Raw genomic sequence first — 16603 nt, forward strand, 5'->3', positions numbered from 1 at the left:
CTTTGTACCATTGTTTCTCTTAATTTATTGTCCAATACTCACCCTTACATGAGACAAACTCGGTTGTTACCATTGCTAATTAAATAAAAAATTAAATCACTACTTCCAAATCGGTAGGTAAGGACAAAAGGTCTTTTGACTCGGATCGTAGAAAAATAAATAGATATGCTATCATTATAATAGTATTTATTTTTAACCCCCGACGCAAAAACGACGGGGTGTTATAAGTTTGACGTGTCTGTGTGTGTGTGTGTGTGTGTGTGTGTGTGTGTGTGTGTGTGTGTGTGTGTGTGTGTGTGTATGTGGCATCGTAGCTCCCAAACGGATGATCCGATTGTAATGCGGTTTTTTTTGTTTGAAAGGAATGTCATTCGGGAGTGTTCTTAGCTATGTTTGGTGGAAATCGGTTCAGGTCTTCAAGGTCATCAGCTCGTTTGTTAGGTGTGATAGGAATGTTACACGCTCAGTTTACTTGCAAGCATATGTGGGATCTGAAATTTGAAATACTAATGTCTTCTGGAACCACTGAGCTGGTCTGCTGTTAGGACACGAAGATAGGAGATGTAACCCTGAACTGCCGTTTAGTAAACGCATCGAGTTTGGGCTCGTTGAATTTGTCTTGACGAGTTCTCTTCCTGTTTCTGATTGACGAGAACCTGATGCTGGAAATGGGATGTGGCGGATGAAACCCTGGAATGCCGGAATGAAACGGATAAACCGATTTATATTTTTGCTGAAAATCTAGAATGACCAAAGGTTAATCTTTGTTGTCTGTGCAATTTTCCCAGAGCTGGTTTGTCATGAGGATTGTTAAACAGCTTCTTTTGGCCGAGATCGCATATAGCGACCCCATCTTAAAATAAAAGAAATTAAATGAAAGAAGGAAAAATTAAGGAGCTCCTTCAAAAAGCATGAAATAAAATTAAATTATAAATTTAAAAAAACCCCCGACCCAAAAAAAGCACGCAATTATTATGACAAAAGGTTAAAAACGCTAAACCCTATAAAAATCAAAAAATAACTTTATCACTACGTAAGTACCAACTAAAGCATGTCAGACTAAACTAAATTTTGACGTGTCGGGGGACCGCTTTTTACCTTTAAAAATACTTACATAAATCAAATGATACCTACCTAATTACAACATTCGTATAAAAAAAACACGTATCTAAACAAAATTGTATAAAAAGTTATAAGAAGTATATGTAATGTAGTAGTATATAATTACTTCTAACGTTAGGCTAATAAATTAGAGCGGTCCCCCGACACGACAAAATTTAGTTTAGTCTGACATGCTTTAGTTGGTACTTACGTAGTGATAAAGTTATTTTTTGATTTTTATAGGGTTTAGCGTTTTTAACCTTTTGTCATAATAATTGCGTGCTTTTTTTTGGGTCGGGGGTTTTTTTAAATTTATAATTTAATTTTTTGCAGATTGCTGCTGCCATTCTTCGATTCCGCATCAAACTGAGCTTACTGCAAGGTTTTGGCGCAAGAGGCTTTTAGTGAATCACGCCTCTGAATCAAAGCACATATATTTACGCAAAACTCAGTTGTTTTTCTATTGTTTTATAAGTAGCGACATACAAATCGTAGTGAAAACCTTAGAACCATAGTTTTCTGCTTGCTTAATAAATGGTTTGCAAACACAAATAACAGCAAATACTATAATTTGCCAATAAAAACTGCAATATGTTAAAGACATAAACATTAAAACATTAGCAGCACATACAACTAAGTACCAGAGGTTCAATTTCTGCCATCACATGTGTGAGGTCATTACCCCCTGTGGGACGGCAATGGCTAATTGTATGCAGTATCAAGCAAACTGTAAGCCAACACGTGGGTTGTTACATGTATCATCATATTATAGTCTATACTTATATGACAAAAAGGAAACTTTTTTTGTCTGTTTGTTTGTACAGTGAAGGCTCCGAAACTACTGAACCGATTTGAAAACTTGTATAACTGTTGGGCAGCTACATTATCTCCAAGCAATATCTATAATAATATTATAAAGCTGAAGAGTTTGTTTGTTTGTTTGTTTGAACGCGCTAATCTCAGGAACTACTGATCCGATTTGAAAATTTCTTTCAGTGTTAGATAGCCCATTTATCGAGGAAGGCTATAGGCTACTTTTTATCCCGGTACGGGAAGTAGTTCCCACGGGATGCGGGTGAAACCGCTGGCTGAAGCTAGTAGGATATATTTTATCCCGGTGTGGACAGTAGTTCTCATGTGACGTAAGTGAAACTGCGGGAAAACGGCTGTTATGGATAATAAAGCAGAATCCTTTGTTTTGTTTGTTTGTACCCCCAAAGGCTGCGAAACTATTGAACCAATTTGAAAAATTTCTTCACTGCTGGAAAGCTACATTATCCCTGAATAACATAGGCTGTATTGTATCCAGGTATCTACGGGTAGTAGTTCGATGCGAGTGAAACCGCGGAGAATCAGCTGGTATGTAATGTTATACATTAATCATCCTTTCTTTATGTGTTTGGAGTGCAAGCTTTTAATACGATGGATAAATTAATTGAACCACTCAGATAATGGAGTGACTCTCAAGTGTTTGTTTATGTTCTTAATATGGAACAAAGGGAATAATGGGGATATTAATAGCGTCAATTTAGTATAAGAGATCTTCGTTTGGATGATATTTCTGTCTCTGATATTATGTGAAGTAGAATGCTCTGGTTGTTGGTTGTTTAACTTGAGATGGGTTTTCGTGGGAGGTATCGAGAAACTGTGTAAGTAGCTTAGAAAATCTGATTTACCCACATACGAAGCTTCCTGAAGTCACAATTATGTAATTTAATTAAATATATGAACATATAAACCACGTTTTATTTACCTCAACGAGTATCCCTTTCATCATTGCATGTTGAGAGCCATAAGTATTCATAATTTTGATGCGTCTTATCCTGTCTTACAAACAATTTTCAACATACTGATTTACGTATGAAAAAACGAAGAACATGAGCTTTAGAAAGTCTTTTTTTTTTAATCCAAACATTAATATAATATGTATATTTCAACAGATTCATTGATAACTGTGCGAACACCCAGCTGCTATTGGCATAATGATACGTCACTCGTTAGGATATGATATCCGATTCTAATAGCCGGAGAACCCCTCGACAATTTGTAGTATACTCCTAATTCGTGTATCCCGTTGCCAAGGGGAGCCTAATCTCATGCGGGATTTGATACGGAAGCAAATATGTCGTTGTAACGTCATATCAATAATATGTAGTTTGATGTGAGTGAAACTTCAAACAAAATACTGATTTTGAAAAGGCTGTTTTAGCGTATGTTTTGCGATTCGATAAGAAACTAGCCGTTCTGATAAATCTACAAACATCGTAAAAATAATAAGTTCCTCCACAGTTCTTTAGGAAATAAAAGCGATAGAACAACGAAATTCATGTTTTAAATATAAGAATGGTTTCATAGGGAGAGAATAAGAGTCTAGGAGTCGCCAAGTCCTCAGTTTTTTTTTTACTCAAAGATATGGTAATATCTTACTACTTACATTGTGGTTCTAAGTACAAATTAAAGTACATAGTTAAAAAAACATTTTGTAGGTACCTTCACGATCGTCTTTTTATGACATCATCAATGTCACATAACCATACAACTTAAATTAATTCACATAATGCTTACATAATTAAGTGGTCGACCACATCTGATAGACAAGTAATGATTGATCATCTGTCAAGCTGATGATTAGCAATTGTTTTTGTAACATCATCATTGCTCGAAGATCATTAATTTTTATTACATCGCTTCAATGACTTAGCTAATTAATGACTATTGCTAATTGATTTCATCGGCTAGATAAAAAATTTTAGTTCTGTTACAAAAAAAATTAAAATAACGGTATTATTTTTTGTGTTTGTTACATTCCTGTCAATTAGATGCTTCAGTAATATATAGTTAAGAGATAAGAAGGATCAAACTTCTGCTGTATCAAAGTTGCTTTTGCTAGACCCTCAGGCGACAGTGTCCAGTTACCATCAGATAATTATGCTATGTAACTACTATAAGAACAATAGGTACTAACTACTATAGGTATATGCCTACACTCCTAAAAAACATGTGACTAAATCTCTATCAAAGTCAAACATTTTTTTTTTCAAATAGGCCTAGGAAAGCTCTTTATCTGAGACCCACTCATGGAGAAAAGCTGACAAGAAACTCCATAGACAATCTTTTGATAAAAGCCATTGTTTACAATAGTTTTCAAGAAATTATGATGGAATCTAAGATTTCGGTAAGATCATTATAAAAGGACCAGACCAAAACTCCTACAAAACCCGTACTTACTGCACCATACAATTTTTACCCTAAAAGAAACCCCTAAACACGTTCTACAACTGAACTGCATATGTGAACCCCTTTAGGAACCCTTATTGGCTTGTCTGCAAAGTGGCTGGTCGTGCCAACAGCGAGCCTAACCGTCTGGCTAGCTTCCAGGTTTGTAGTACTTAGGTACTGTGCCAAGGATAAGGCTTTGGCGCTGTTGGAGATGGGCGAAGGCTTTGGTTAAGCTATGTTGTCCAGAATTCCACAAATAAGTAACATACATAGATACCGACTAAGTGCGGAATGTATAGGTATAAGTATGTGAACAAGTCTCAATAACTAGCTTACCTACCTGCTTTAACTTGAGTACTCGAAATTACCTCAGAAAACATGGCAAGATTTTCAGATTTATATCGCTCGATTCGTATGGTACAAATGACATTAAAAACCATGCCACACCTTTCTCAAGCAGACTCTACTCTTCTAGCAAAATATTAAATAAGAAATAACATACTCGCCTATCTCTCAGTACAACATCGCCCTATACCAAGAGTTCACTGACTCCATCGAACAGCCATTTACAATCAGAATTGTATTGTAATATGTCGCGACAGCTACTGCCAAGAAAAAATGGCTCGCAATTCATAGTATTACTATAAGAGTAGATACCTACTACTAAAGGCGAAATTCCACCGGTGTGCACCACGCAAATTTGTCTTCTGGTCCACTCACTCTGGCATAAGAGAGGCGTACCTACACTTTTTTGCTCGCGAGCAAAGTGTGCGAACAATTTCGGTGGAAACTTGCCATAAAGAATGACTGGCCACCTACATATGTGTTCTTGAACAATAGTAGGACTACTTGTAGCATAAATGTAGTATCGCAACAGTGTTTTGTTTGCATGCGGTTGCAAATTCGGTTGTCACTATGACTTTGCTTTATCATTCATGCATGAGATTTGCATATGCATGAGATTTAAGTACACACATCGGTCAAACATAAACCCTCCCTTTTGAGTCAGGGGTTCAAATTTGGGTACCTAAACAAATACAGTTGACGGTCGACAGTCAAACAATTTGCTGAATAGATTCACAACTTACAATTGAATTGGTTAAACCCCTTGATTAATACTGCCAATCAAGCAAATCCAATCAAACAGTCCTGTTACCCAATTTAAAAATAAAGTTAGTTAATCCTCATAGTTGATTTGAATAAGGTTTTGTCAGGCTAAACTTAATTGGATTTTGAATAATTGATTTCTAATAAACTACTTCTCTTAACTGCAATTATTAATAGATTTAAGCACCTCTAATTATTGGTTGCAAGGAGTTTGTGACACCAACTCCATTTATATTTTGGTGGGAAATCATCAAATCATCCCTCTCGCTGCACGCACAGCGAGAGTGTCGGACTCTGCTGTCTCAAACCCACCATATTCCTTCTTGAGCCCTTTGTGTACCAGGGCCATGGAAATTCTTTCGAACAAACCCGCAGCCCTGGCAAGCCTTGGCTCGAAGTGGCCCCTCTGAGTTGGCTAGTTCTCTTGGAGGAGCTGGAACAAGGCTGCCACCGACACGGGCCTCTCATCTTTTAGAAACTGATGGACGGTGAGCCACCCCTTCCGAGTACTTTTCGTAAGTACCCTATCAAAGAAGCAGTCTTATTAATCAAGGTAAAAAACTGCTGCCTTCCTACTAGCTACTCTTCAATAACAACGTTCGTCATTCATACACAAGACAGAAGGTAATTACTCATTGTTTTAGAAAGCTCTGTGATAATACGAGTGAATGGCTAGTGTCAATGACACGAGCGTCGTGACATTGGAGGCTACGCAATGTTCTGTACTAGTTCCTATGGTACCATAAGGCTTACCCAATACCGGTGAGTACCGCAAGTACGTACTGGTATCATAGGTATTTATACAATGTATGGTAAATACTAAAGTTGGCAAGAGGCACTAGGGCTAAATTATGAATGTAATTAAAATTTTGAATTAGCAAAAACATTTGTGTTACCGAGAAAAATAGTAATCGAGTAAAAATCACAAAATAGGATTTTTAACTAGATGTAGGTAAAATGAAAATAAAAATATTCTATGTAGGTATGTATATTCAAGTTATTGGTGGTTTTATCATGGTCCTATAAACTTCGACCGTAATTTATCTACAAATTACTCAAAAGTAAGAATGTACCTACACATTTACTATTCTCAGACACAAGAATTTATATTAGGTGAAGCTACATTCGTTTTAATTAACTTGTCAATCAAATAAATTCAGGAAATCATAAAATATCCTCAATCTGAACAACGTAATAAAATGAGGAAATAAAAGAGAAAGTAAAAGGTAACGAAGTTAACATAATAGATATTTTGTTAACAATATCAGATCATTTATTTACAAATGATCAAGATAAAACTTAATAGATGAATAGGAATTGAATCATTTTGAAGTTGTGTAACGGAGAAAGATAATGTTACAATATCTTTAAAACTTTTCGAGAAAGACCCAAAAAGAATACCTAGTTCTATCATAAGCTATTTTAGTAAGCTCTGTGTCTCTATCCTCTAAAGAATTATTTGTTTATAACTATTCCCTGTGTATGTTTTAACTGATTTCCCAAAAAGAAGGAGGTTCTCCAATTTGGATGTTTTTTTAGGGTTCCGTACCCAAAGGGTAAAACGGAACCCTATTGTTTTCGCTCCTCTGTAAGTCCGTCCGTCCGTCCGTCTGTCACCAGGCTGTATCTCATGAACCGTGATAGTTAGAGAGTTGAAATTTTCACAGATGATGTATTTCTGTTGCCGCTTTAACAACAAATACTGAAAACTAGAATAAAATAAATATTTTGTGGGGCTCCCATACAACAAACGTGATTTTTCAGTTGGAGTTGTTTCATGTGGAGTTAACGTTTAAAAACTTGATATCAAAATTGGAACGTAGGTACTCGATTTGATTTCAATAAAGGACTGTCTATCGCCTACAGACGCTCAAAACCACCAAAAAAGTCACTATAGGTAGAAGAGGTTTTATTAGATTCATTACAAAAACTAAACAAACTTTTTTAATTACCTAGATATTTTAGACAGTTTTTCCTTCAAACTGGCAGCCAGGAAACACGGCCCAGCCTTCACGGTGAGCGCTCCAATTGTCAGTATATCGGTAAGAAATGTTTACAGCTAGTTTTTCTAGAAAACTAAATTGAATGGGATTGGAAATTACATGGCCGGCTATTTTTCTTTTGTTAGTTAGATATTTTTGCCGTTATGTATTTTTTTACTGTTAATGTTGTTTATAAAGGAATACTTTGCATAATTTTGTGCAAATAAATTAATCCGTCTCGTGGTAGAATAGAAAGAAACTTTTAGTTGGCCGATAGTTTGTTTGTGCTTATAAATCAGTAAGAAGTTGAATGGTAGTACACACATTACAAAGATCAAATATTTACCTAACTTGTATCAAAACGACTGTAAACTTTGATTGGTATCCAAACGTTTTTAGTCTTAATTAGGTCAAATTATCAAATGAAACTATAAAACCGGTCCATCAAAAACCAATTCAATCATAAAACCAGAAACCATAGATTAAAAATCCTTTTAAGCCGATGCATTTCCACGTCATAGAAGTGATAAAATTGTTGGCTGTAAAATTCAACGTCTCTGTTGAGGTAGGACAGACGAACAGACATAAAGACAAAATGGCCACAAACAGGATGCATCGTAAAACTTACATTAGAAAGAGATCACTAATCGTAAACAGTAATGTCGAACACAGAAGTGTTACTTACCTAAAGAAATTTTACACGCATGAGGATCATAAAAATACAGGCCGATTTGAAGACTCTTTTAAAGTTGTTAAAATCAATAATAATAAAATACATTCATAGTATTTATTACTACTCATTACTGGCATATCCAAGTTAGCTTCCCTTTATTAAGTTGTCTTTCTTTTTCTTCTTACTTTAGGTCTACTACTTTTTGTCCGTTAACGATTTACAGAAGTACCAACTAAACGAATAAAATCCCACTAACTAAATACTAGCCCTAATAAAACACTTCCTATTTACTTGGCGGTGCTAAAACTGGTTTGCAGAGCTCATAAATATAAAACTAATTGAGCTGTTAATATCTTGTTCCATTTACATAATAATCCTAAGTCTAGATCTAGGTTCATGTTCATTAACAACCGCATTGACTGAGTTACTCTAGTCATTTAAGACACCCACATGAGGCTTAGAAATTGCTTAAGCCTGTCTAGATTAAAGGTACCTAACAGGTACGAAAATATTTCAACTTAGTTGCTAAACATAAATAAATGTAAATGCAATAAAAAATGAACTATTTTACTAAAATATAAATAAGTAGGCCGTAAATATATTATTTTTGAATGAATGTGAAACTGTGAAAAATACTTTTGATCCCGACGATACTTTCATATAATTCCAAAGACTACAGACTCGAGTGCATGTAAAGACAAAGTAGTCTAGTGATGAGACCTCATGTTTTGAAAACTTTATGGTTTGAGTATTGTCCTTAGTGGCCAACCATAAAATATTTTAAAACGTTCTTAAAAAGTTATTGAAGAATTCAAATTTTTTTTTTTGCTGTTTCGTTTTGGAAGCTTTTTAAATGTTTGCAAGGAGGTCAGATAGCAGGATTAGATAAAATGCTTGGCGCCATACAAAAAAGTTTAAGCCACTTTCCCTAGAGTGAGTAATTGAATTGTTCAATTCTTATCTTCGTTTTTTAGTCATAAGTACCTGCTTAAGTTTTTGCTCAAGATTAAATAATAGAGTCGTTACTGACAATTCGAAATGGTACATTTCTGTAAGATAATGATACAAAGTGTTCTGAATACAGAGAGAGTCTAGTCTAGACGTATAAAAACTCAATGAGACGTGATGTGTCATAAACGCACAGTCATACTTACTGACACTGAAGGGTGTTTTTGATAAAAAATGTATTTTATGATGAAACTGTCGTTAGCAATTGGAGATTGGATTCATAAGGGCTCAAAGATAAAGAATAACACAACACAGAAGTACTTAATCATATGTTAATATAGTAAGACTAGTAATAAGACTATAAGGTGGAATTCGTTTAAATTAGAATTAACAACACAACTTTTAATATAATTATTTTATAATAGCTTACTAACAATAGGTAACATAACATAAATAAAATTCTATATAAAACAAAAAAAAACAATGACATAACTAAAATAAAAATATGAATAAAACGAAATCGCACAAACAAATTCATTAATAAAGAAAATATAAACAATAACATAATTACCATTGACAAAATTCCATCCAATTCTTCGTTATCGATTTGTTTATTGATCGGCGCGTGCGCATTCGAGCTTCTTTCGACGCAATCACGTACGCACTTTGCCTTCTCAGAATCTTCAGCATATCGAATGAATGCAAACTATCCAATGAACGGCATCGAGATCATCGGTAACCTTAATCGATTGTAGATATCGAGCAATTAGTGTTTTTCCAAAAAAACCTTTTTGAGTTCACCGGATCACCTTTAGCTCTAGGCCGAAATGTTAATGGGTACTATAAAACTATTAGAATAATTAGATCAAGCTCCGTGCTGGTATGTTACAGGGAAAAGTTTTTTAAGTAATAAAAAAGTCCGGTAAAATTAATAATCCTCAAACTTGATTGGAACGTCCTTAACTTAGAAGTAAAACTAAGTTGATCTATCTTGATGAAGACAGTGATCCTTTCTAAATCCTAATCATACCTTCTAACCAGTTCTACAATATCATAGCTTAAGGAAGCCTTACATAAGCACACAAGACCCAACGCCACCACCATCTCCCGCAGGATCCATTTCAATCTACACTACTTCTGTAAGCCAATCACACGGGCGCACCTGCGCTATTGCGGTCAAACGACTCCCGCGCAGTATCACTTATCGACAACTCGAGATGCCGTGACAACCACACTCACGTTGTCAGACGTGGCTAGAGTCTGTAGTAGTATGTGATGGTATGGTATGTTAAACTAGGATCGACTTTAGACCACACTGCGAAGGGTCAGATGACAGAGCACGTGAATGAAGATTGTAGCGTAGGGTCAATAAAAGTTGCAAGAATTTTATTCGTAACTGAACTATTTTAATGTTCTTGAGTTATGCAATTTTTTTACAAGCTTTAACTCTACTGGCGATGATAGATATTTGGTTACTTGGTGAGGGACAACCGCACTCACGTTGTTAGACGTGGCCAGCGTCTGTAGTAGTATGTGACGGTATGGTATGTTAAACTAGCAATGACTTCAGACCACACTGTGATGGTCGGGTCGGGTGTCATCGCACGTGAATGAAGATTACAGCGTAGTTCGGTCGATTAAAAGTGGCAAGAATTTGATTAAGAAACCAAGGACCGTCTCGAGTTATTTTGATATTGATGATGCGACTTTTTTTGCAAATTTTAACTTGGTTTGATAGTTATTTAGTTAATTGGAAAGGGGCAGTGCATTTATCATTAAAAAAAAAAACCTGTAAGTAGTTGCTGCTGGGTGTATCCTTCAAGAGGGAACTTCCCCGTGGTTAAGAGCATAGATACGTAACTTTGAATAGTTACTCTCAATCAAACCTTGTTCGACGATAAAAAAACTGCGGATGCACTATATGGTATAAGTACTAATGTACACACATAAGTCTGATAGAGATATCCTCCGAATAGTTTTCCCACAGCTTTCAAGTGCGAGAAACCAGGCCCCTTTTCTAGTCACGCAAAGTACACCATTGACATTGGGAGTGCAAACTTGTATAATCCACAGCTATATAAGTAAAGCTATAAATCAGAATTAATGTAGTGCAAGTTGTTGCCCTGTCGTCTAATATCATAATGAATGATTTATTAAGGAGACACAACTTTAGAATACGGCTAATTAATGTATTGCTGAGACGACGAAACGATATCTAGAGAGAAAACAGTGACCCTCGGGCCTTGGAAGGTTATGGCTATGTTCGAGTCACCATGGTAAAACTTGAAGATATTGGCAAGTGTCTTGAAGAAAACTATTATAAGTTAGGTTAGCCTTATGCTGCAGTTAACTACATAGTATAACCTACAAGTCCTAGGCTCCTTTTTTTCAAACCGTCAATTTTTGGCAGACATGTAAGACATTTCTCATCATCACTTTGAATGTTTTTGTTTTGCTTAGAAATGTACCTTAAGGATTGCTTCAGTCAGTGGAAACGAACGTGTGTACATTGCTTGTTGTTATTTTTTGGAATCAAAGAGTAAAACCCAAAGTTAATCCCTCAGTGTGGTCGGCCCTGTCCAGTTTTTTTTTTTTTTTTTTAATTTTAAATGTTATTAGCACACAAATGAATCTTTCTCTCTTTACTTCTTTTTCAATTACCTACTTGTTGAACTTCTTTGCAAGTTGTTACGGGTATTCAGAAGAAAAATAGTCTGACAACCAGTCTTGACAAGGGGTCGAACCGATTAGGTTGAGGAGATCAGAGAGGCAGTCTCTCTATGTGAAATCCAGTTTGATTAGAAGCTGACCACATCTTGGGAAATGATGATCGCGGCACCATATACAAGATAATCCTACTAAATCAAGTGTAAACAATTCTAAACAATTATCGTATACGTTACATAGACAATAGGCCATAAATTCGCATAATGAGAGAAATGAAACGCGCGTACGCGCCGATGCGTGTCTTCCATGGAAACGCTATACTTTTACATTCTTTGCCCATTCATACGTTTACTGGGCAAAAACTGGGCAAAGTGGCGTGAGGTCTAATGGCCACGAAGATTTTGTCATGTCAATTTATTTATACATTTTTAGTTTTATAAATAAACATAGGTGACCTTGCTATGTTTGATCGAATCAACAAGTAAGTTGATTCACTTCTACTTCGAGGTTGGCGATCAAACGAAACCCATGTTGTTCTAGCTTAGGTATATTAAGTAGATATCTACTTTTTATTAGCTAATAAATAATAGAAGATCAAAAACACTATGAGTCATGATCAAAACAATAACAAACCCACGCAAATTCCTGACTCGATTCAAAACGATTTTTTGTAAGTTCACAATCCGATTGCTAATTACCTGCAGTCTTCAATCGATTCTAATCTAATCAGGAAATAATCATTTAGCCTATTATGCTGGGTAGGGGGTACCCTCAATGGCGCTCAATCGGTCTTACTGTTCAGGACCCCTGGGGCCCTATACTAGTGTACCTACCTAACTAAATGAATCAAATCTAAACCTATACTATATCTTATAGGTATACAGGTCTTGAATATGCATGAAATAATACTTATTAATTCTAATTTAACAAAAAAAATCTTTTGTGTTAATGTTAGGCAGTTCAGGACAATGCGCCATTTGTATATGTCACCGTAAGATTACAAACATCGTTAGATTACAATCTATCTCGAGAGATTGTGAACTGTCGAATTATTGTAAACCGTAACACCTGATTGCAATTTAACGCATTATTTTTCGCTATATTATAATCTATCGATGAGAAATTGTCAAATTGTCAACTGTCCGAAAGCTCTCCCTGATTGGTCAGTCTTTTTGTAAGATCGAGAGCGATGTAGAGCGGTCAAATTGTCAACTGGCGTAGAACGGAATGCATCTTGCGCGCTGATTGGTAGAACGTCAAAAAAGACAATGTTCTTTGCAACTCCCGGTGTCACAGCTCTTTGACGTGCAAAAATAAGTGACGGTTTAATTTTTTATAAAATCAAAAATTGTACTTAATTTTTAAGACTCAAATTACACACAATTAAAAATTGTATTAAAAATTGAAGTTAGTGACGAAAACGAATCGCTGCAAAACCGACTCCACGTAGTCTTGTCTGCCCTACCCCTAGAGTGCAATTCAAAACCGCGTAGGAGCGGAGGGGCGAGGCGGCCTGCGAGCTGAGGCGCAGGTAGTTTCAGCGCTCGCCGCCGCGGCTGAGGCTGGCCGGCTCGGCCGGCCAGCAAGCCGAAGCTGCGGTGGTGAGCGTGAAAACCATCTGCGACGATAAGCTCGCATGGGACCGCCGGAGCCCCGCAGCGCCGGAGCCGTGACAGAAGTTATGCTTGCTGCATGTTGCATGCTTACTTCCATGCTGGGTCAATTAATATGGGATGTGTTATATTTTAAACAAAAAACTTAGTAGGTACGAGTTAAAAAATTAGAAGGTAAATAAATATTTTTATGATGTCATTTAATAGTATTTAAGAAGTTTACTGTTAGAATGCATGCTACAAATTTAGATGCAAAAAAATAACCATCATGCTGAGTTGTATTTAGAGTGGAAGATAACTCGTGGCTAAGATAGTATTATTTAGATGCTCGACGCTTTATTAATTGTGGCTGACTTAGTAATTTAGAAGGCAACATACATTTTTGGGGGCGAATAATGCTATTAAAAAGAAGCCTGTTTAATTAGCACCCCTTTTATTTTATTTTTAAATATTAGTTTGTATTTGAAGACAAAATACCTAACTGTATTTTTATAAGAGTTATTTTTATATAAATTTAATACTTGAAGAATTTTTGAAGAGCATTTATTTTATTTAACTGACACCTCTATTTCATTCCTAACTCTACGGGAACTCCATGGGAACAGAACGGCTGGTCGTGATTGGTCAATCTTACAAAAAGACTGACCAATCAGAGACAGCTTTCGGACAGTTGACAATTTGACAATTTCTCATCGATAGATTATAATATAGCGAAAAATAATGCGTTAAATTGCAATCAGATGTTACGGTTCACAATAATTCGACAGTTTACAATCTCTCGAGATAGATTGTAATCTAACGATGTTTGTAATCTTACGGTAACATATATAATTCTTATTGTTAAGTCATTAAGGTTTAATTTAATTAATTAATTGCTGCTTTTAATGAATCATCTTTGCCGATGTTTCCGAACTGGCAAATGTAAAACGATTTGATAAAGATCTCCTTTGTTTTAATTCTAATAAAAAACGTTAAACATGCAGCGTGTTGGCTGTTAACGGCTAAGTATTTTTTATTAATATTTAATACTTAGTTTCCATTACCTACGCAATTGGAATTACAAAAAACATAGGCAGCTGAAAAAAATGTTTAAATATAAAACATTAATTTGAAGAAGTCGGTGGATAAGTAGGTATATTTTAAGTGTACCTGCCCTACTAGCTTCTTAAATAGTTTATTTTTTAAACAATGTTGCTACGCAGGAAGACCAAAAAAACATCATCAACAGAAAAACTTCAATTATCCTCAAGACCAGTTAATTGTTGTTCCGTTTGAACAGATCAATAATAATTGATTTCATTTAACGTCGCCAGCCGGCAAATTGCCTCAAACAAGTAAACAAACCTAGTGAGTTAATAATTACATCGATAGTCCTTATGTGGTGTTGATGTTAGGCGTAGTAGTAATACTACTAGACTATCTGCTGTCGATCTAAAAACGTTATGAAAGTGCACCTGACGTCTCAAGATGACGCGGGTAGGGCTGTCCAGTGGTGATTCTTCGAGAACTACGGTAGGGAAAAAGTTAGACGTACAATTTTTAACACATAATGTAACGGTTTCAATTTCAACCCAACATAAATGCAACATATTTTCTAGCAAGATAATGTGAATTTACTGAGTGAGATGAATGAATAGTAGGAAAGTAGGAAAAACGGAAAGTATCTATCTACCAGAATCTACCTACTTAAATAAAAACAACATGGAGAGAACATACAATAGTTTTGTTTTAGCACCCAAAATATCCAATGAGAGACGAACAGACTCATACAATATGACTACATTTTTAAAACATTATTTTGTATATCCTAAATAGTAATATGGTGATTTCTTGATCGTATTCTATTAGTAAACCGACAAAAATTTTATCAATTGTTACCTGCCTAAGTACTATTCTTAAAAATTAATGATGCAGGTAGTTTGTCAACCCTATGCATCGCCTATATTTAGCAGTTAATAGAAGTGTTAATGACGGCGCGTGTTCACAAACAACTGTTTCAACTTTCCTACAGGCTTCCATATAAGACTTTTTGTCCAGCTTTGAGCTCATCGTGAACACTGTGCCGTTTCTAATGAGTGAGAGCTGAAGTTTGTTTACAAAACTATTTTATTCTTGATATAAATCAATGTAAAATGATTATGAAAAACTCAAGCAAACAAACCTTAACTATACGTCGCTATATAATAATTATATTTTTATTAGGCTGTTGTTTACCTATAAAATTCAGTTCGATTTAGTCCGCAAAACCAATAATAAATCTTTGTTTTAATAACATGATTAGAGTAAAAAAAAAATAATAATAAAAAATTGTCTCACTTAAGACTACTAGCGACATCTGATGTGAAATAGCAAAAGTAGATTTCTAAAGAAGCGCCATCTAGAGTCGAATAGCAAAACTACGATACTCAATATGGGTCTTGTCATTGTTATTTATAGATGCAAGATGGCAGGGCAAAGAGGAATATACTGATAACAATTTTTATTAAATTTAATAAAATTTTCAAATGAAACCATGATAACCTTTCGGCCACCTGTCTCAATAAAAAATCATGCATTTTCTTCGAACTGACAGTAATCGAATAGACTTCCCTGTACGAGACCATAAGTTTTTCAGTAGTTAAATACGACTTAACTGTAGAAAAAAATAATTACTATAATTTGCGAGATTAACGGCAAAAAGTGGTCAATTGTTATTGTTTTATTAACTGTGCCTGTTTATTTCGCGTTTCATTCTTGGTTTTTGATATCTGGATTTCTTTTTTTTTTACACTCCAACAAAATACGAGTCAATAACAAATGAACGCTTCGCTTTCTGAATAGTTCTCAGCTAAGTTTAAGATATATACAATGTATACGATCTGTAATTTCGACCCCATTTCTATGAGCTGCGGTGTCCGAGTGGTTAAGGAGATGGACTTGAAATCCATTGGGTTCTACCCGCACAGGTTCGAATCCTGTCCGCAGCGTATTCTTTTGGTTGAGTTGTCACGGAATCAGTGAGAGTTCTTTGAAAAGTACTATCGCAATAATTGTGAGTTATTTCGAGACTGAATAAAATAACGACTGTCTTTGGTGTATTGACAGAGGTTAATAAAATTATATGTAATTCTTTTGTTAACTCATAATAAAAAAAATTGTTAATCAATCAATTATTATGGAAATTAAATATTAATAAAAAAAACTAAAAGAAAAACTTCAAAAAGACTCCTTCGAGCCGGATTTGAACCAGCGACCTATGGATATCAGTGTTATACCTCTACAGTCCACCGCTCTACCAACTGAGCTATCGAAGG

The 16603-nt window shown here is 35.3% G+C and overlaps 2 non-coding genes across 2 annotated transcripts; one reads left to right on the top strand and one right to left on the bottom strand.

The window, feature by feature from the left end:
- The first annotated feature begins 16194 nt into the window (after positions 1-16194).
- Trnas-uga lies at positions 16195-16276 on the top strand. The gene has a single exon. It is a non-coding gene; the product is annotated as a tRNA-Ser (tRNA).
- A 239-nt stretch (positions 16277-16515) lies between these two features.
- Positions 16516-16603, bottom strand: Trnay-gua. The gene is given in 2 exon segments: positions 16516-16551; positions 16567-16603. It is a non-coding gene; the product is annotated as a tRNA-Tyr (tRNA).

The sequence above is a fragment of the Helicoverpa zea genome, chromosome 18, assembly GCF_022581195.2.
Source record: "Helicoverpa zea isolate HzStark_Cry1AcR chromosome 18, ilHelZeax1.1, whole genome shotgun sequence".
NCBI classification, from domain to species: Eukaryota; Metazoa; Arthropoda; class Insecta; order Lepidoptera; family Noctuidae; genus Helicoverpa; species Helicoverpa zea.